This window comes from Pelodiscus sinensis, chromosome 2 (genome assembly GCF_049634645.1).
Source record: "Pelodiscus sinensis isolate JC-2024 chromosome 2, ASM4963464v1, whole genome shotgun sequence".
Taxonomy (NCBI): Eukaryota; Metazoa; Chordata; order Testudines; family Trionychidae; genus Pelodiscus; species Pelodiscus sinensis.
In genome coordinates, this window is record NC_134712.1 from 197,406,768 (window position 1) to 197,429,192 (window position 22,425).

At 43.2% G+C, this 22,425-nt stretch overlaps 1 long non-coding RNA gene across 1 annotated transcript in view; it reads right to left on the reverse strand.

Annotated features, from left to right (window-relative positions):
- Window positions 1-297: 297 nt before the first annotated feature.
- Window positions 298-22,425, reverse strand: part of LOC142826830 (uncharacterized) — a 42,967-nt gene continuing 20,839 nt past the window's right edge. The window contains exons 2-3 of the long non-coding RNA XR_012901088.1: window positions 4,730-4,862; window positions 298-998 (exon numbers count right to left, since the gene is read on the reverse strand). This is a non-coding gene — a long non-coding RNA (uncharacterized LOC142826830). The remainder of the gene's footprint in view (window positions 999-4,729; window positions 4,863-22,425) is intronic.

A 22,425-nucleotide genomic window follows, 5' to 3' on the forward strand; every position in this document is an offset into this window, starting at 1 on the left:
ACTATGCTGCAGCTTGTATAACTCAATCTAATCCACACACCTAGTGGGTGTCAATTTCCCATGGAGTGGCACTTAGACCACTTATAAGAACAAGGGAGCTCTACTGCCAGAGGCTATGTCTACACTACAGGGTTTTTCCAGGATACACATTTTAGTTTCATTGGTTCTATCATCTGAATAAATAATCAACCAAAAAAATCCCCAGAGTTTAAAAAAAAAAAAAAAAAACCCTAATAATTTAGAAGTTTCCTACTTTGTTATATTTTCACCACTAACAGTTTTTGGTATCCTGGAAAAACTCTGCCGCATCCAGGGAACGCGTCTGCTCTTCCACTTTTTTTTTTGTGTGGAAGAGCAGACGCGCTCTTTCAGAAGCCCTGTCTTCCTCCTCCCACGAGGAAGAAGAGCTCTTCTGAAAGAGGAGGCTTTTCCGAAATTTGGCCCAGTGTAGATTGGCCAAATTTTGGAAAAGACTTCCAAAAAAGCTATCGGAAAAAGGTATGCAAATTGCAGAGTGCAATTTGTGTACCTTTTTTCGATAGATCAGTGTAGTGTAGGCATAGCCTGAACTCAGAGCCAGCTGGCTCTACAGCTCAGGCTGTAGCAGTTATTATCCTATGCTCCAGAGGTTTCAGGTTCAAATCTGTCTAGTGGTGGTTACATCACTGAGAGATATCTCTGGTGCAAACAAAGGTTTATTATCTAAGACTAGAGATTCCAGAGATAGCAAGTAGAATTATTGTTGCTCTGGCGCTGCAGTATGGAGATTTTCGCAGCAGTTGTTGGCCGGACCGCTCATGCATGGAGGGCGTCTGGCGGCGTTTGCGCTCTTTTGCGCCGCTCGGTCTGGTTCCAGCCAGGTCCTCTTAACCGCCTCAGGCTGCAGATGAAGTGAACTGCTCTCTTCAGATCTTCTTGTTCATGAGAGAAATCAAAGTTGTTTTGTCAATAGTTGTTCGTTCTATTACTCTTGTCTTCATTACCGTTAGTTTCATTCCCTTGTTTAAAAAACAAACAAAAAAATTGTTCTTAGTTAATAGTTAGTCAGTTAACAGTTAACAGCCATGAGAGATGCATACGTTGCCTCGGGGAAGGCTACATTCCACAAAAATGCCCTCACTGCTCTAAGCTTACAGCTAGAGCACGAAGAATGAGGAAGATGAGGCTTCGCATGATCCTCTTCGATAAGGCTTTTCAGCCTGAAGGATCAGCCTCTTCCCCGTGGCCTTCCCAGCAGCTGAAGAAATGAAGGGCCTCCTCCCCGACTTCAGCCCCCCTGAGGAAAGCCAGACCATCTCCAACCCGCTCTCCGCTGGCCACTTAGAGTGGCGGATTGAGTATAGGGAGCAAGCCAGGCATGTCTGGAGTAGCCGCACCATGCGCCGTTCCGATGGCGCCGTCCAGATCAAAAAAGCCGAGTGCCACAGTGCTGTAATCATCCCATTCATTGACACTGATGACTGCCTCTGCACCGGCACCCTCCATGCGCAAACCTTTGGCACTGACTCCACAGCCGGCATTGACTCGCACCGGCTCCCCCATTGCACCGACCTCCATGCCTGAGCATCACCACAAGCACCGAGATCATGCAGCGCCGACTGTATCCGCACCACCTTTGGCACTGATCCCTTCCACACCGATTCCATTGGCACAGACAACCACTCTCTTGGTACTAGAACCTATCACAGCACCGCTCGGGCCAGTCTCTATGAAAACGACTGCTAAGACTGCTTGGCACCGAAGTCCCACACGCACTTGCCATCTCCAACCTTTTCTCCAAGTCCATCATCTCCACCTCCACCTCAGTTGCCCAGGCACTCACCAGTCAGATGTTTTTCACCCTTTGAACATCTGCCGTCTCCTTTCTTGACTCCACTGAGGCAGCATATTATCCACCACCATCAGCGCTTCTCTGCCTTGCCTTCACCGATGCCACGGAGGTCCTATTCCCATCACCATCACTTCATTCACCGGACTATTCTTATAGAGCGACGTATAGCAGGTTTCACCAATATGACCACTCCCCTTCCTGCTTTTCTTATTACCGGGACCATTACGACAAATGCACCTATTACAGGTGACATTTACCATACCACTGCTTTTACCACCATGACTCTAGGTCAGTCCCATGGTCTCTAATGGGCTACTCGTCCTCCAGACACTCGCCAGTGCTCAACCCACCCTACTTGACTCAGGAGCCGATACCTCCATCCTCTCCCCTTTCTGAAGTGGAGGAGGAACAACCAATTGTACCAGACGTACAGCAGCTTGAGAGATCTCCCACTGACCAGTCGTCCTCCTTGCTGGATGAGGCGGTCATTCCAGGGGACACCTTCCCTCCCTCCCCCGATGATCTCAGGCAGTTCCAAGACCTTTTTAAAACAGTTGCAGTGTCCCAGAAGATTCAGCTCACTGAGAAAAAAGAGAAGCAACATCATCTTCTTAAGAATCCTCAGACATCTCACAGCGCCAAACTTGCCATCCCACTCAACGAGGCCATAATGGAAGTTGCCAATGACCTATGGCAAACGCCAGCGTCTGCACTCCCAACAAATAAGAGGGCTGATAAGAAATATTTCATCCCGCCTAAAGGGTCAGAGTTTCCAACTCACTAGTTGTTGACGTGCCTAGTTGTTGACGCACCCTAACTCACTAGTAGTTGATGCGGCGCAACAGAGAGCAAAGGCCCCCCCAATGCAGAAGTCAGACATCAGACAGATGCAAAAAGGCTAGATTTATTTGGCAGGAAAGTCTGCACATCATCAGCCCTACTCCTTCGGATTGCCAATTACCTCGCACACCTATCGAATCATAACTTCGATAATTATACCAAGCTAACAACACTGACAGAGACCTTGCCCGATTCTAAAAGGCCCATCTTAAAGTCTGTTGTCCAAGAGGGCTACGCTTCCACCAGAGCCAGCTTGCAAATAGCAATGGATGTAGCAGACATGGCAGCACAAGGGCCTCGTAACGCCATTCCCAAAGACCTGCAAGTGAAAGTAGAAGATTTACCATTTGGGAGACAATCTTTTTTCTGAGAAGACTGATGCAGTTCTGCACTTGAGTAAGGATACTAGATCGACTCTCAGAACCCTAGGGTTGTATACCCTTCCCTATCGGAGAAGGTGCTACACTCCTTTCCAGAGGTGCTATAATTACACCCATAGCAGACAGCAGTGGCAGCAACAACACCGCCCATTTGACCAGTCATGCCAATGTCACTGGCCTCTCAGATGCTGAAACCAGAATAACCGCCCACAAACTCAATCCAATTCCAAGCAGCAGGTTTGATTGTGTGGTTGAGAGCAAGCAACCAGTGTTACCAGCCTACCCACTCACAAGTACCCATTTGTTTCACCATCGCTTATGCCCGTTCTACCACCAGTGGGTGGATATCCTCAATGACAAATGGGTATTGGAGATAATCCAATTCAGTTATGCCATGCCATTCCTATCCATCCCTTCCACAACCCCACCAAACCAATATTCAGGATCTACTGCGCACCGAGATCAACCATCTACTAGAAATCAGCACGGTGGAAAGGGTGCCTGTTCATTTCAAAGGGAAAAGCTTTTATTCCCATTGCTTCCTGATACAGAAGAAAACAGGGGGATAGAGATTAATATTGGATCTCAGACAATTAAACAAATATCTCTGAAAGCAACGTTTCAAGATGGTAACCCTGGCATTGATAATCCCATCCCTGACCCAGAATAACTGGTTTGCTGCTCTCAACCTAAAGGACGCATACTTCCACATTACAATTCATCCAGCACACAAATGGTTCCTCCACTTCACTGTCCGCGAAGACCACTTCCAATACCATATACTATCATTTGGAGTCTCCGCTGCCCCCAGAGCGTTTACGAAAATGCTGTCAGTAGTGGCCACTCACCTCTGATGCAATGGGGTTGTTATATTCCCCTATCTAGACAATTGCCTCATAAAAGGCTGGACCTCTTTGCAAATATGCACGATGCTCAACATCACCACACAAACTTTCCAGTCCCTATGCCTACTCATGAATGGGGACAAATCCACACTACAACCTACCCAAGACTTGGAGTTCATTGGAGCGTGACTAGACTCCATGGTAGCAAGAGCATTCCTATCTTTGACCAGATTTCATTCAATCCAGTTATTGATAGTTACCTTCTGAGCCAAACGCACAGTATAGGTGCTTACAGCTCTCAGGCTTATGGGTCATATGGCCACGACAACTTTCGTAGTCCCTCATTCCAGACTACACTTCCGTGCCCTACAACATTGGTTGGCCACTGTCCCAACCACACCACTTGGGACATGCACAGGGTAGTGAGTGTTCCACCCAAGGTCATCTCCTCCCTAAGTGGTGGACCATAGACAAGCATTTGCTGTCAGACGTGCCCTTCCACCAACCACTACCACGATATCAGATCATTACAGATGCTTCCCTTATGGGCTGGGGCACACACATGGATGAAGTCTTGATACAGGGCTGCTGGGCACCCGATAAGAAATTGCTTCACATAAATCTTCTGGAGCTCAGGGCTGTCACCAATGCTTGCAAGCATTTTCGCAACCAAATACACAACTGCACAGTAAAGATCCTGACAGACAATGTAGTGACAATGCACTATGTGAATCGTCAGGGAGGCGCACGTTCACGATCCCTATATGCAGAGGCAGTCCGACTCTGGAATTGGTGCATCACCAACAGCATCACTCTTGTGGCATCATACTTACCTGACATCAACAACACAACAGCAGACTCCCTCAGCAGGAACTTCGCGCCCGAGCATGAATGGGAGCTTCACCGCGGAGTCCTCCATTCCTCCTTTCGCCAATGGGGCACACCACTCATTGACCTATTTGTGACCTACAACAACAGAAAATGTAGCTGCTATTGTTCCAGAGCAGGACTCGGACACCACTCCCTGGGAGACACTTTTCTTATCAGCTGGAAGGGTCGCCTGATGTATGCCTTCCCTCCCATACCACTCATTCCAAGAGTGCTTCAGAAGGTCAAGATGGACCAGGTTACGATCATATTGGTAGCTCCAGCATGGGTGAGGCAATACTGGTTCCCTCTCCTCCTACAACTGTCCTGGTATCCTTCATACCAGTTACCACTGCTCCCGGATCTAGTCACTCAGGACCATGGTCGCCTTCTGCACCCACAGCTTTGCACACTGCACCTCAAAGCGTGGTACCTAGCTGGCTAAATGCTGCTGAAACGTTATGGTCCGATCATGTCAAAGATGTCCTGATACACAGTAGATGACAAAATACAAGAAATACCTACCTCACAAAATGGAGAAGGTTCACTGGCTGGTGTTCTGAACCCTCACACTGCTTCTATCCACAACATATTGGACTACAAAATGGAGCTGAAACAAATAGGACTAGCCTTAGCATCACTTAGAGTACATCTCGTGGCAATGGCTGTTTTTCGACAACCAATTGAGGAATTTTCCGTATTTGCTCACCTCTTCATGAAGATATTCCTCAAGGGGCTAACAAATTTGAAATCCCCCCATTTGGACACCTCCGCCACTGTGGAATTTGGATCTAGTCCTATGAACTCTCACGGCCCCACCTTTTGAGCCGTTAGCCACAATACCTCTTCAGCTCTTAACCAAGAAGTTGGTATTTCTACAAACCATCACCTCTGCCCACAGATTCAGCGAGCTATCAGCATTGATGGTAGTTCTTCCATACACCATCTTCCAGAAGGACTGTGTCATCCTTTGGCATCACCCAGCCTTCATCCCTAAGGTCTGCTCTGAATTCCACATCCATGAGCCTATTATAGTGCCCTCATACTACCCCAAGCCACATGCTTCCCCTCATGAAGTGGCCCTTCATACTCTAGATGTATGCAGGGCTCTAGCTTTCTATCTAGACTGCACTAAGCCTTTTAGAAAGACAGACCGGCTCCTCCTTTCCCTGGCAGAAAGGTCGAAAAGGGAGCCCATTTCATCTCAGAGAATTGCTAACATAATTGTATCCTGCATAACTCAGTGCTACGCCATAGGGGAAATACCGCTCCCTGAATGCCCTAGAGCCCACTCCATTACAGCCATATCAGTATCCACTGCCTTTCTGAGAGGTGTTCCCCTTGCAGATATTTGTAGGGCAGCCACATGGGCTTCCTAGTGCACCTTCATTTATCACTACGCCATCCAGCGTAGATGTCTGCCTGATCATTCTATGGCAGCCGCAGTTCTTTCATCTGCCAGTAACTAAGGGGCTCCGAATCCCATCTACCTTCATACGGGAGGGCTACTGCTCCGCACACACCTACAGTGGAGCCCCCTACGGGGACATCACTTGAAGAAGAAAGCGAAGTTACTCAACTTGGTGCAGTAACTGTTGTTCTTCAAGATGTGTGTCCCCGTGGGTGCTCCACTACCCACCCACCTCCCTGCTTCGGAGTCTGTGTCGTTCTGTTTTCCTAACACAGGTTCAAGGAACTGGCTGGAACCGACCGAGCGGCATGAGAGAGCACGAACACCGCAAGTCCGGCCAACGACTGCTGTGAAAATCTCCATACTGAGGCACCAGGGCAAGCCCAGCACCTACAGTGGAGCACCCACGGGGGGGACACATCTCAAAGAATGACAGTTACTGCACCAAGGTGAGCAACTTCACTTTACAAGCTTTCTAGAGGCTAAAATTAACTAACAGGTTTAAAGATTTTAGCTATGGTGCAGTTTTCATTTATTTATTTATGTGTTTCTGCTAGAGAGGTCTATCCTAGCAAGTGCAGAGATTGAGCTCTGGGAACAAAGGTTTGGGTGTGTTTGCAGGTACACAAAAGTTGTTTTTTTTCCCCCCTGTTTTTCTCTGTGAGCCAAAAATGTGCAAGCCCCTTTGCCTCTTCCTCTGCACTTCAGTAAGTAGGGATTATGCTGCATATCTCATTTCAGCCAAAGCTGGTTTGTCAACTTTTTGGAGGATTTGTGAAAAATGGCTGAAGGTCATCAGTTTATTGTCAAAGAGTAAGACACGAAGAGGACAAGACATTGTGCATGTTGAATGGGCTCAATACCAGCTTTGGGTGCACCTACTCTAGTGCTTACAGAAAAGTTTGCTTTATTGTATGGTGATAAGCCTTAACTGGGAGACACAGCTGTTCAGTTGCACCCCTGACCTCGGATTCTGTTCTCAGTTACCCTGTTGTACAGAAAGAATAACTCGATTAGAATGTACTGGAATTAATCCAGATTTACTGTGATGTAAATAAAAGCTAATTGTGGTCCCTGGCTCAGATGGATTCTCTTCCAGGTATAAAAGCTGTTTGTCTCCTGTCCAGGTCTGATAAAATGCTCCACAGGCAGCGGCATTCCAAAGTAAAGTGAAATGCCTGGCTTGGTTATTTCATACCTGCAACCCCCAATACCGTGCCATCTCTGAGCATTAACTCCACCAGAGTGTGGACTGTCAAAGGGTGGGATGGGATGCTCATTCAGTGTCCTCCTATCCCATAGTTTCTAATTCTAGTCATGATGTTCTAGTGCTTTTTTAATTTTTATTTTTTTTACTGGGTTGGCACCTAGATACTATTATGGACACCTTAGAATGCCTAAGATGCCTTATTTGCGATTGAGGTTGAGATTTTTCAAAGCAACTTCAGGGATACAGCAAGATCTCTTCCTATACTGTTTGAAAATCTCAAGCAGATTTGTCTGTAAGAACTCTCTGGACTAAGTGCTGGAGAGAGCAATGAGTTGAGAAGCTGATGGATACAAAAGAAATGTGGTTAGACATGCCTCCAGAGGCAGACAATTTGTAGTGTTTCAACACTGGCAATCAGAGTTTGACGTTCATGCTCACCTCTTGGGAAATGTAACAACTACATTCTCAACAAGCTACATTGGTAATATACAAAATGAAGACTATAATGAAAAACAAGAGATCTGGCACATGTCTACCTTGTCTACCTTGTCACCTGCCTGCATTTCCTCCTCTCTTCCTACATCCTTTCTACTCCCTGTGCTCTGCCTATGTCTTCCATGATTGTACCCTTTGTTTCCTTTCTCTGCTCCTGGCTTTGTGCCCTTTTTCACACCAATCCTTCTGGTTCAAATCACCTCCTGGCTAACGGGCCAGCTACCAATCCCTGCTGTAAACACTCTTGTTTCATGAAACATCCTAGCAGGCCTAGACTGGGTTGCTGGGCAACCAGGCGGTCACTTAATCGGCCAGGCTCATTCATGATCTGCAAGGCCCATTGCACTGGTACAGATTGGTAGCTTTGATCTGAGCCCTGATTGCTTTTGATCTCAGACCAGGCAGAACAAGAGGAGCCCAGGTCAGAGCTCCTGCCTGACATATGGTGGCCTGAGTGGGGAGGAAATCCTCATGCAGGGCTGAGGAGGTCTCCAGGCCTGTATATAGGTGGTGAGAGAGTCAAAGATGGCACCATTTTCCACTCCCGCCCCACCCCCCCACCAGTGAATGAAACCTGGCAGACCTGTGATGTGAGATTATGGTACTGAGAACATGAGCTCACAGTGCCAGCAGCTGTGACTGGAGGGATGGTGTTCGAGCTTGAACAAGAGAAAGAAGTACAGGAAGAGAGGGGGAAAGGGACTGGGGATACTGAAGAAGAGGCAGGTGGGGAGTGTATATGGAAACAGGTGAAGGAAAAACAATTCTACTTATAACAGGAAAGAAGGAAGACTGATGGAAAGGAATAGAAGGAGGAAAAGCAAGGGATACTGGATAAATGATTTGATATTTATATTTAATAAAGTCAAATGCCAAAATGCTGCAACAAAAAGCAAATGTGTGTATGTCAGTCTTCTAATTACACAATATTCTGCCATAACTCCCCTTAACTTACCACAGCAATTGGTGTAGAACTGCTCTATCCTACGGTGTATTCTGGTATCCATCACCTGAATGCCTTCCATAATAGCAACAGTGAAGTCCCTATGGACCTCCTGCAGTCTCTTGCATGTTTCACTTTTCAGTGCAACTCCCCCCCCCCCTTTTTTGGCCTTTCAACATTTTACCCCAGTGTTCTGCTACACATAGGGAACTCTGGGTAGAATTTTGTGCACAAAAGGTAGTGCTAGAAAATAAGGGAGATTGAGTTAAGGGCCAGAGGAAAGGATCATCAAGACATAAGAGGCACTGGATTCCTGGTTTAGACTGGACAAAATGATCTGAGAGGTTGATTGGGACAATTTTGCAGAAGGGAGTTAATAATAAATATTTTGTAAGGTTGAGGAAAAAGTTTCATGCAGACCAGGTGCCAGTGAGTTCAAGCGATTGCACCTCCTGGCTCTATGTATGGATTTGCCCCGGTCTTCTATTAATGATCTCCCAATCACCCATCTGTAGCTAACTTCTCTATGGAGCATAGTAGATAGGCACATAAGCAGCAGCACAATTCAAGAACTCAAAAGTAATGTCCAAGGGACTGTAATAACAGGGAATTGGTAATAGATTGTATAGCCTTTCATCTCTCTTACCTGTTCAAATCCAAACTAGGCAGGCAGTTTTTAAATCATTACCATGGGATAGTAGTTCAGCGTTCGCTGTGAAATTAGTTGGGTGGTCTCTATTCAGTTTCTAATGGTATGGTTCCAAATTACAAAATCCACCACAATAATAACTAGTTGGCACAAAGGAAAAGGTTACTGAAATGACATGGGGATTGATGAGATCCTAATGGCTGATGGATTGACTGTTGATTTCAATGGTGTCAAGATTTGGCTTTTGACCTTGATACAGTACTTTAGCCCACACTTAACTTTAAGCACTCGTGTTAAAATGAACAGACATAAGCATGTGCTGAAGTGTTTTGCTGAAGAGGGAAGAGATTATTTAAGCGCTGAAATTTAAGCTTGTGATTTGCAGAATGGGGCCTTAATGAATGATGAATTAAAAGATTATATTTCAAATGGCTCGTAGATATAATAAGACATTTCACAGCATACATTAGTTAAAGAAAAGAGATTGCAGAGGGAAAACATCTTACTGTATAAAACAACCCATTTCTATAACTAACAAAGCATTTTTATGGAAGTTAAAAAAACTTTAATCAGATAAAATTGCTTCAGGAAACTAAAATATGCAAAGAGGCACAACAGGCATTTGTAGTAGCCTCAGTTATATAAAATGCAATGCAATTATGAAATGTGTCCTATGATAAACTCCACCATTTTGTTTTCAGTTAATACAACATACTTAGACAATAATAATACCTTTTCTCTTAGTAAGAATGGGAGGTGGTATTGCCTAGAGCTTTAAGCATGGGACTAAGGTCCCTATTCAGGAAAACATTTAAGCACATTTAAGTGCTTTCCTGACTGCAAGCCTAGTGGTCAAGACTCCCAAGTTGTTCTCCATTTTCAGCAACTTGTTTCGGGCACAAGAATCTGGGGCAAAATTTAAAAGCATTGAAATGACTTCAGAGCCTAAATTCCATTGATTTTCATTGAGCCGTAGAGTGTTATGGGCAAGATTTGTAAGGGTATTGAGGTGCCTAAGTAATCAATTTTAGGTGCCTAAATATCTTTAATAATTTGACACTAAAGTGATTTAGGAGCATATGTCTTTTAGGCACTTTTGAAAATTATCATGTTTTCATTTTGCTCATATGTACACATTTTAAAGAGAACTGGTCAAACTGTTTTTTGAGTCAGGACATTAAAAATTATTCTGATTATAGATCCATTAAATACAAGGCCTAGAATAAAGCCTGCATCCAGAATTCCAATAAAAGTCTGTTTTCATATCCCTTATACAGTTATTTTCAGTTAAAATATTTCACATTTTCCAGGTACATTGGAATGCTCACTTTGAAAGATCAAAGACAAATGGGCAAATCACTTCTAAATTAGGGTGTTGCAAAATGTCATATTTGAAAAATTCAGTTGGAGTCTAAAATTTTCCTGACCCACACAATGGCCTCTTTGCACTGCTCTAATGACATAAAGAGGCTCTGAAGATGCCATAAACGGGTCAGGTGGGGATTCCCCTGATATGGAGAAATCTTTGTCTGGCATTCTCTCTAGAACCCCAAACTCTTGTCAGACAACATGAGCTGGTCAAATAATGAAAAACATGTTGATACAAATAATTACTTGAAAAACACCCCAATCTGTAACCTCAGTATTCACAATTCAGCTAGTTCTGCTAGAGCCCACATAGAAGTCCTAAACTTCACATTGATGAGCCGCTAGCAAGGGGGCTGCAGAGCTTGCTGATTTCCTAAATCTGTGGTTTAGGCCCCAGGCGATTACACCTGCTAGAGGTGGTAAATGGAGCAGAGAGGTTGCTGAACCCTAAATTCCACATTAGCCCCATCTTCTTAAAAACCAAGGAAAAGAAAATGTAAGGGAAATAGAGATTTTTTTTAAAGTTACCATTTCTAGTTAATATCAGTCCTGAAACAGATGTATTATCAAAGGAATGTTACTAGTAGCAAGAACCTAAGCATTTAAAAATATGAAAATAAATGACTGAAGTACCCTCAGTTGTATACAGTTTCATAAATACATACATATAGAATATCACATAGTACATTCCATACTCTTAACCCATCCCCCAGGATTCCAGATGGCCTGGGGCTGGAATGCGTTTTGACAAAAATGCAGGTACAAGATTTTCAAAACCCATTTTTCATGCCCTATCACAGGAGAAGCTGAATGAGCCAGCTAAAGGTCTGAATCTACCCCTCGGAATCAAACTCTCAATTATTTTGTGTGACTGCAAAAAGGAGTAAATATGGAATTTGCCTTTTTTTTTCCAGACTATAAATCTTGAGGTTGCCTGATTTCACTAAGGCTTTGTCTACACTGCAAGCTTTTGTGGCAGAAAATATGCTAATGAGAGACTCATTAGCATGAATCATGATGTCATTAGCATATTGTCTGCCGATTCTTTTTGCGTAAGGGGTTTTTGCGCAAAAAGAAACAGTGTAGCTGCAGAGGCATAAGGATCATGTGCAAAAGGCTATAGTGCTTTTTGAGCAAAAACCCCTTGCACAAAAAGAATTGGCAGAAAATATGCTAATGACATCGCAACTCATGCTAATGAGCCCCTCATTAGCATATTTTCTTGCAGTGTAGATATAGCCAGAAAGGGGGAAAAAAGTGCATGTCATTTTCTAAAGCTCCCTGATTGTGTTATATTTGCTACTGCTCTTTCTCTCTCACTGCGAGATTTGAAACCTTAATGGCTTCTTCGGGTCATTCTCTTACCTACAAGTTATGATTCTACAAACAGCAAACAGAATCAGCACCATGTTATTTTTCTGACCAGTCACAAGTAATCGGCCAGTTTGAATTTCAAATATATGTACTGTTAAAGCTTGCCGTGAACATCTCCAAATCAATTCATAAAAAAACCCAAAAATCCTTCAAAACATTCACTGAGTAAATATAGGTAAGCATATCTGGTGAAATCACAGTCTGCATGCATACAATATGCAAGCGTAAAAAAGAAACCCAGTGCATTGAATAAATCGATGGTAAATTATTCACTAGAATCTGTTACTGAACAGCATATATTATTAACATCTACAGAGAGTTCTAGTTTATCAACAAAATTTTCAGCTGAATACTGACCTGCCAGCGGTTCAGCCCTGCATTCTTTCCCTTTAAAAACAATGGGAATTTTGAGAACATAAAGAATATATCTTTGGCGTGGGATAGTATACCAAACTTAATACAGTTGCCTTAAAGTCAGAACTATTTAACATACGAATGGTTACACTACGCAAAACGTTTAGCAGCTGTAGTCAGAAGAATGTACTTTACGAACATCTAAGTGGATTTGTTTCTGAACCTGATTGTGTTTTCAAGCTCTAGTTTTGAAAGATATGAAAGACAGGAATTGTCTGCTCAAAAGGTGTACCTTAAATCTGTTCATATCACAGTGCACTTATTTGCCATGTAAATAGGACATTAAATTGTACGTCAACTCACAGCCCCACAAAAGTGTGAAAGAGCACTTCTGGCCTTACAAAAAATTATATGATGGGCATATGGAAATTAAGTAATTTATTTAGATGGAATCTTGTTCTCTTGTTTCTCTGTAAGAAATTTTAGCACATTTTGGGTCTAACAGCACATGGAAGGCATTTCTGAATCTAGAGATGACAGAACCTGAAGACACACGGTAGAGTTATTTATTTTAGAAGCTTCTGGAAAAAAAAGAGAAGGATTTGTCAAATGCACTTGTACTTATATCTATTTTAAAAGTAATTTTATGGCTAATAGCTCAGAATACAAAAAACTATGTGCATGAATTACATATTGTAAATTGCTAGGATGTTTTCTGATATAATCAGAAAACAAAGGAAGCAAAAGTTTTAATTCTGACTCCTGTTGTGGATCAGCTGCATCCCTTTATATTTTCCAAAGCAAGCTGAGAATTCTCTAACTCCATAATAGGTTTAGGGTCTATGCATTTTCAGGGTCATCTTCAGTTACTGCTTCAGTTTTTGCCAGGAGCCAGGCCTTGGTGGTAAAAATCTGATCTAGGCCTGTGTAGGGAATAGGTCACTGGACTGAGGTTCGAAAGACCTGTGTTCAATTCAAGCTGTGCTGGTGAGCGCGTTCATGTTACTTCCTGTGCCTCAGTTTCCCAAGCTGTAAAGTGAGCTGACCTCCCGTGTAAAGCGTGATGATATTATTACCAATGAGGATTGGGGAAACAGATGTTGGTAGCAATTCTAGAAGACTATCCTACCACCACTTTCCATAAAGGAATGAGGTAATCTACTGTGGGAAAAATATTCCCTACATCAATAAAGCTGCCTTCTAGTGGGTTAATTTAGTCATGCACTCCATACCCTTGGTGCATATGTCCATACTTGTATGCCTTTTAACTTGTCTAGCTTGTTTTATTGGAAATAAAGGTGCTGTGTTTGGGTATGTCTACACTACAGAGTTTTTGCACAAAAGCTCACTGAGTGTCCACACTGAAAGTGCATTCTTTTGATAGTAAATTGACAGTAAATCAAAAGAATAGAGGAGATTCTGTGCAATTGGTCTTCCTCTTTCTACAAGGAAGAAGCCTTTTTGCGCAAGAGCTCTTGTGTAAAAAGGCGTGTGTGGATGGGCAGGAGGGGGCTTTTGCGCAATAAATGGCCTCCAGGAAAAAGCACATGTTCTCTGGTGGACACTCCATAAAACTCATCACAACTCTATAGTAATAGAAATGTAGCCGTGTTAGTCTGGTGTAGCTGAAGCAAAATGCAGGACTATATAGCACTTTAAAGACTAACAAGATGGTTTATTTGATCTGAGGAAGTGGGTCTGGCCCACCACAGCTCTATAGTGCCTGTCTCCTGTCTCCTCTTAAAGCTGCAGGCCACCTGGAGAAGCCATGTGGTAGGAAGCCAGCCAGAGAGCAGTACCCTCACCATGCAGCTCTCCCTGCCATAGGCCTTGCAAGCCATGTCCGCACTTGAAGTCCCCCATGGCCACCCTGGCCCTCACCAGGAGCAGTCCCAGGGGTCCCAAGACCCACCCAGGGGGAGCAAGAAGCATGCACCCTCCTGGTCAGGCCCAGAGAGAGAGTGTCCCTCCTGGAGCTGTGGGGCCATCAGGAGACTTTACAGCATCCCTGGACCAAGAAGAGGAACACGGACATTTATGGCCTTTTGGTGCAGGCCCTGGAGGAGTGCAGACACCCACCCCGGAACAGGCCTGGAGTAAGGTTAAAGAACTCTGCCAGGTATACATCCACACCACCGAATGCACAGAGACAGAACCCCACACCTGCCCCTACTACAGAGAGCTGCATGCCATCCTAGGGGATGGGGAAACGTCATCCCCATCCACCGTCATGGACTTTGGGCTGCCGAACCTGGTCATTGCCCAGCTGGAGGAGGAGCAGGAGTCTGAGGACCAGCCAGACACGAAGGAGGAGGAAGAGGAGGAGGACAGGGACACCATCAGCCAGGATGTTTCCCAGGCCCTCCTCATGCACCTGGGATGGATCCTCAGGTGAGTGGTCTCTTTGTCACTCACACAGAGGGTGGGGAGGTGGACTCACAGAGAGTGGGGGTGAGTGTTGCTCGGGCTGCACATCATGCTGTGGTCCGCGCATGTGAAATGATGTGCAGCATTACCATGTTGCACGTGGATGCAGCAGGCAGCCCCTGAGCACACCTGGGATCCTGCTGGCCACACACGTCCTGCCCCGGGAGGGTGGGGTGTGCCAGCTGGAAGCAGGCTAGCCACAAGGGCGCAGGCCCGAATCCCCTCCCCGGAATGCTGCTCACAGAACGCAGCCAAATATATCTGGTGAAATCACAGTCTGCATGCATCAACTGCTGCACAAACTGCAGCATAGCCGTGTGGGACCACGGCATGCCCAGGGGCAGCTCCGGCTCCATGGTACAAGGGAAAAAGCTGTGGCATCCAAAAAAGCACAGGGCAACCACAGCAGACACTGCTAGAGCTTTGCTGTCCCTTGAAGACGTAGCAAGCATGCAGCAGCAGCAGCAGCAGAGAAACACCTGTCCGGAGGGGTCCCTTTAAGCGCATGTCTCTGCAGGGCTCCCGCACCAGCCCTCAGAAGCTACTGGTGACCTTTTGCCCTGCTTGAAGTGGTTCTGGGTGGCTTTTTTGTGAGAGAGCGTCCATGCAGCGTGCAGGCTCTCTTGCACAAAAGAGCATTGCTTTTTCAATGCGCTTTTGCAGTGTGGACGCGCTCTTGCACAAGAAGATTCTTGTGCAAGAAGCCTGCAGTGTAGACGTAGCCTTTGAGGCCTAGTAAATAGTGGTTAGACTCTCTGGACAAAAGGAGAGCAGGCAAGGGATGGTATTAGTCAGCATTGTCATGATCCTGACTGAAAGGAAAAACTCAGTTCTTTAATACTTTGGGGCACCAGCATGGGATAGGTTTTCATAATTACTGTATGTTTACAAATCAAGGATTGAGCCATGGTCATTACTGGATATCAGGCCCTCCCCATTCCCCCCTTAGTGTTTAGGTTTAATTTTCATTTCAGTGAACTGTCACCTTCCAACTTCTTACATTTATTTACTGAACCTCCTTCCCAATACCTCCTCTGCCCCCTTCACTTCCAGCCCCTCAAGGCTGCACACAACCGGTGTGTTTTTCAGGGCCTTATTGCAAAGCTGTTGAATTTTTCAGCACTCTTTGTGGTCCTGAATTAAAATGGCATTTATGCATGTGCTCAATCAAAGTAGTGGGTCCAGCACTAGACTGATATTCTAGAGTTCTTGGTTCAAGCCTTAGTCCTCCGCAGGCAAGGAGTTCTACAGATTGACTGTGCGCTGTGTGAAGAAGAACTTCCTTTTCTTTGTTTTAAACCTGCTGCCCATTAGTTTCATTTGGTGACCCCTAGTTCTTGTATTATGAGAACAAGTACAAAACTTTTCCTTATTCACTTTCTCCACACCACTCGTGATTTTATAGACCTCTGTCATATCCCCCCTTAGTCTGCTCTTTTCCAAGCTGAAAAGTCCCCATCTCTTTAATCTCTCCTCATATGGGACCTGTTCCAAACCCCTCATCATTTTAGTTGCCCTTCTCTGAACCTTTTCTAATGCCAGTGTATCATTTCAAAAAAGATATACTGGCATTAGAAAAGGTTCAGAGAAGGGCAACAAAAACTATAACAGGGTTTAAAATAGAACTAGATAAATTCATGGAGGTTAAGTCCATTAATGGCTATTAGCCAGTATGGGTAAGGAATGGTGTCCCTAGCCTCTGTTTGTCGGAGATGGATGGCAGGAGAGAGATCGCTTGATCATTACCTGTTCAGTTCACTCCCTCTGGGACAGTAGGCATTGGCCACTCTCGGCAGACAAGGTAATGGGCTGGATGGACCTTTGGTCTGACAGAATGGCCGTTCTTATGTTCTTCTTTGTCTGCTGGGTAACCCTGGGCAAGTCACTTCACTGTTCTGTGCCTCCGTCTCAATCTATAAAATGGGGGCAACAGTACTGCCTCCTTTGTAAACTGCTTTGAGGTCTAATGATGAAAAGAAGTAGGTATTATTACACTATTAGTCTCATGGAAATCAATGGTGTTATGTTGATTTACACCAGTTAAATGTCTGGCCCATAAACCCAGAGGTGCTCAAATGACTGCCTTAGAGAACTTCACATTCAGCCAGGGCCTAGCTCAGTGTTGAGTGTGCAATAAAAAGGAGATTTATAATTTTGGAAGTGGCTGAGAGGGAACTTGATATCTCAATGGTAATTACATACAAGGCCCTTCATCTTCCAGGTACGTTTTTGTTACTTGCACCAAAGTTTCAATCAGGTGCATAATTGTTCATTCCTTATTATGAGCATCCATCTTATCCGGGTTGCTCCTTTGATGTACAAGTCAGAGTATCTATTTATATTTATGCTGTAGGCATGAATAATTCCCTGAGCTGCATGCTTTCACTGAAGGGGTCAGTTACCCATGTCAGCTGCGTGTCAAAGTTTCCATGGTCCACATGTCCACCTAGAATCCTGGCTAGGTGTATTAAAAAATAACAGCTCAATCTGTTTTGAAATCTGGGGCCAAAACTATGCAATCAGATTCTGAAATCTTCAAAAATCGGTTTGCTCCCTGACTTCAACAAGAAATGTACTAGGAGAAAATAGTATTTCATAACAGTTCCAACTCTGATTTCAATAGGTATGATTTGGCAGCTTTCTTCTACCACAGCAGGTGACATGCAGTTAAATGGTGTCAGATGTAAGGGAAAAATAATGAAGTTTTTCTTCCATAAATCATAAAAACCTTAAGACTTCACAATCTTGTAATGGTTTTGTAATCCAAAACCTCTGCTTACATTACTTTATCTTTATGAAGGTGATAAAGAAAACATAACACAGTGTACTTTATTATAAATTATAATTTTATGAGCATCACCACAATGCAAACTTGCAAAGCTTATGTTCAGGCTTATATGTCCACATATTTAAGTGTCAGCAGATGTTCGATGATCAATAAAACTCAATTTATATACATTACTCTGAAGTACGCTTGGTCATAAATGCAAGCTGGGAATATCTAACTTCAGTTTGAATGTGACTGATGATAATCAGCTATAAAGTTGCAATGGAGATTGCTAGTGTGGTGAGTTTTTTATTTTAGCTTGAGAAATAAAGCAGTTACTTATTTTAATCTAGATTGCTTGATTTAGAATCTGAACTATAGCTTTACGGAGAGAGCAAATGGCTAAAATTAACTTAAACAATGTCAAGAATGCTTGACTGCAAAGGGTCTTACTTTCTTTGTCAACACAGTTGTCCTGTGGACATATAAGCTCTATAGCAAATTGCCCCTGAATTCTGTGGTTTAGACTGATAACTACAATAAAACCTATCTTTCTTTGCTGTTTCCTTCCTGTGGATTTGCCATTGTCCATAAAGAAGAAATGCAGTGTTGTGTATGTTTTGATTTCAGTATTGAGTTTCACACCCATTAGGTCAGTGGTTCTTAACCACTTGAGGGGTTCTTACCCTTGAGGGGTAATTTGGAATATTTCAGGGGGTAATAAGTTTAAAATACAAGAGGTGTTCAATTTTGTTCAGCATAATGTATGAGAAAACGAAATACAATGAAAATTATTAATTGTAATTTTCTTTTTGTCTAATGCCATTTTTAAAAAAGAGGAGGCGTAATTTTGGTTTATTGGTTAAGCTTAAGGGGTAACAGTGCTGAAGAGGTTAAGAACCGCTGCACTAGATGAAAGCAAAAACAGAACTAATTGTGGTATAAAATAGTGCACACACATCGAAATGCACCTGAGCAGAGTAGTGGAAAATCAGACATGTTAGGGGATTTGTTTTTGTTTTAAGTCAGGAAATGACAGGGTCTGTAGTTTACATTATAAATAAATAAAAACTACAGTAAAATGTAAGACAAAGGAAATAAAATTTCTAAAAAGGAAGGAAAAGTGACTACTTAGTCACCGTCTCTCTCATATTGCATCCTTTGTCCATATTTTGTCTAAGTAGATTGCAAGCTCTTCAGGGTGCTGGTTAAATTAATAGTAATAGTGAACGGTAGTGGAATCCCCTGCTCCCTGTGGAGTTGCTTCACAGCTACTACTGAAATGACAGGGCAACAGCAGTGTTTGTGATCCCATACTCACCTTTCTGGGATGCGAGGGAGTTTGGCTAGTGGCTCTATGATGTTGCAAACCCACTGAGCATGATCTCATTCCTCCCTCAGCTTACCCCCTATCTCACTCCAAATGTCACAGAGATCCCTACCGTGGAGGACTAGTCTGTGGCACGCAGAGAGTGTAGAATCCACCTGAGGCCAAGGATAGGCACCTAAATCCACATGCAGGAACTTAAGTAACTGTGCTGATATTCACAGGTACTGAGCACCTACAGTTTATGTGGTCATCAATGAGAACTTTGAGTACTGAGCACCAGTACACAAATTATGACAGCCATTTTGGTTCTTCAGTATCGTTTTTAGGTGCCTGTCTTCAGGCACTCAAATTTGAAAATGTTGGCCATTATTATTACCACTATTTTAACAGTACATAACATTTGCCACTTATTTTCATTCATCAGCATATACATTTGATCAAATGAGTCAAAACCTGTCACATTTTGGGATGACAAGTGACCCTCTGCTATAGACCAGTGAGAGGCTGTGTGACTGCTGCCCTACTGCTCTAACTCCCTATCTGGATGCTCCCAGTCACCATACAACCATGTGTTGAGTGGCCATCTATCTCTGCCCTGGTTTAGCAACACTGACTTCAGCAGCCTGCTTGTTACATCACAGCCACACTCTAATCTCCAATAGCCTTGGTTACTCCTACTCAGGTGACCCTAGACATACACTCAGATCCAAGGGCGGATGAGAGTTTTGCGGGGCCCAAGGCACAGGGCCTATTGAAGGGTGGGGCACGGGGCAGCACAATATTGCGCATGCACCATGGCCACAGCCGACAGGTAGTAGCGCGTGTGAGGCCTATTGAAGTGCGGGGCCCAGAGCAGCCGTCCCGCTCGCCCTGCCCAAATCCGCTGTTGCTCAGCTCTGAATATCCCCCAAACTGTGATCCCTGAAATGTCCAGCTCTCTCCTGGAACATTCAGAGGACTCATGAGGTCCATTGTGCAAAAGCACAGCAGCTTGTTGCTTTAGCTGGCGTTAGTAATCATTTCCATTCAAACACAGCACTGGGTTTATTTAGAATAAAAGTGAAGCAGTTTTTTAATGAAAAAGAGAGAGGTTTGCATACTTGCATGTCAAGTATAAAGGATAAAGATAAAATGTTTACAAGCAAATAACAGTAGAATATGCTTTCTAGTGACTAAGTCTTACAGACTTGGCTCAAGTTAGATTTCTTACAAATCTTTTTCTTTCCAGCCATAGCTGACATTCTTTCAGTCAGGACTTTCTACAGAAATACAAGGCACTGAGTTCCCTTGTCTTCCTAGGAGAAAGATCTTTGCCTATCCAGGTTTCTCACCTATATTCTATTTCCAAAGAGCCCAGTCCCATTGGGTAAAGGACCCATCTTTCTTTGTCCTCTTGTGTCTGTCTAGTGATGAATGCCAGGATGGCTACTTCTCTCTCCTTATGTCATCTCAAGTTCACTTTTTTGTCCCCAGACTCAGGATGACCTCATGCTGTTTCCTTCCTGTGGATTTGCCATCCTCCTACTGATTCATATATACACGGGGCTTCCATCTTTTTGGTCACACTTTGCTTAATTTCATTGGAGATGGGTCGAAAGCTCTCTTCCCTTATGTCTGGGAGAAGCCTCTATCTGCCTGTGTTTTGTCACAGATTTTCATGTCCTTAAATATCTATATTTCCTGATTTAGAATATATACATTTCACAATGATATCAATCACCAGTGTGCCATTAGAGTTCAGAAAAGACCTTATTTGATACACTGTTATAGTACACTACAGCAATATTGTATACAATCAGTTGACATAATTACTTATAAAGTGCAGTTCAGATCCCCACAAGAAGCTCTCCCTCTCCCTAGATTGATAGCTTTGTATACCTCTTATGTAAATGTGCCTTTACTGTCTCTGCCTACAGCAAGCAAATACGTGTTCCTTTTTCTAGAGCAGTCTTGGCTTATGCACTGCTTGCCAAACACATTTTAAGAACTTAATTCTACCACATATCCATAACTCTTTGTAGATACCTTGTACATGTAAGAAAATTAATGATCAGAGTTACTAGTTTTCCAATGTTGATTTTGGGTACGTATGACAACAGTGTGTTACTGTGTGGTGAGCAGGTCAAGCTAGATGATCATGATGGTCTCTTTTGACCTTATAGACTCACAGACTTTGAGCATGTTAGGCTTGTCAAGAGTTGCTAGCAGAGAGTAGTGAGCCACCACAGGATCACAAAAGACTTCATTGGATTTGGAGAAGAGTTCCTGATCTGACCTATGAACTGGCTACTAGTGTATTTTCACAGGAAACACACCTTGGTTTTGCCTGTTTAATCATTGAATATTCATTTTCAGTTAGATCAATGTCATGAAGGAGCATTAGAACAATGAGCCAGATGAATTCCCATTGAATTCATTGGCATTATACCATGGAAAAGTTTGGCCCACCAATTTTAATAGGTGACACTTTATGGAAACTGTAATTCATATGTGATTTTTTAAAGTTATTAATCATTGTGAGCCTCAGATGTTTCAAATATAGCCTTAAATTACTACCTCTTTTCTTGTCATTCAATGGATTATCTTAACAAACTTGACATATATTGTGTGCCATGATTAAAAATGACAGCATTTCTAGAAACACTGCTACTGGCAACTATAATGTAAATGAAAAGACATAGCCTGAAAAGTTAGTCTGTATTTCTTCCCAACTGCCATACGTTTGGTGAAGCAATTTGTCTAATAATTATTTCACTTACTACTTTAACTTAATGTTTTAGATAGAAGAAACTGTATTGTTAATCTCGATTAAGACAAAATCTAAAGAATACCATAATTTAATTTTCATTTTAAAGTTTTCTAAAATTAAATCTGATCTGAGAGATGCTTTAGATCAGATTGTAAAAGAAGTTTACCCACTTCATGCACCCTTTCTAAAGAGCATTTGTGGTTGATCTTTTGTGTAGGTTATCTGTGTACAGGTAAGGTGCTACATCCAGTTTCTTCAGAGCTAGATGCTGTATAATTTTAGTAAGGTATAATAACATTGCCTGCAAGTAGCTGTTTCCTGAACAAATTTGATAGTCTCTCCTCACTTACAACATTGGTTCTTTCTTATTTCTAAAAAAGGGCCTGACCCCAGCCTACTGAAATCAATGGAATTCTTTTCATTATCTGTAATGGGTTTTGGATTAGTCCCTTTGTATCTTAGTATTCTGTTATGATATTGCAGCTTTTTCTCGTATTATAGCTCAGATGTTTCATCGCTGCTTAGCTCCATCACAGTGTATCCCTCTTCTCCAGCTAGCTTTGGACAATTTTCCTATAACTCTGC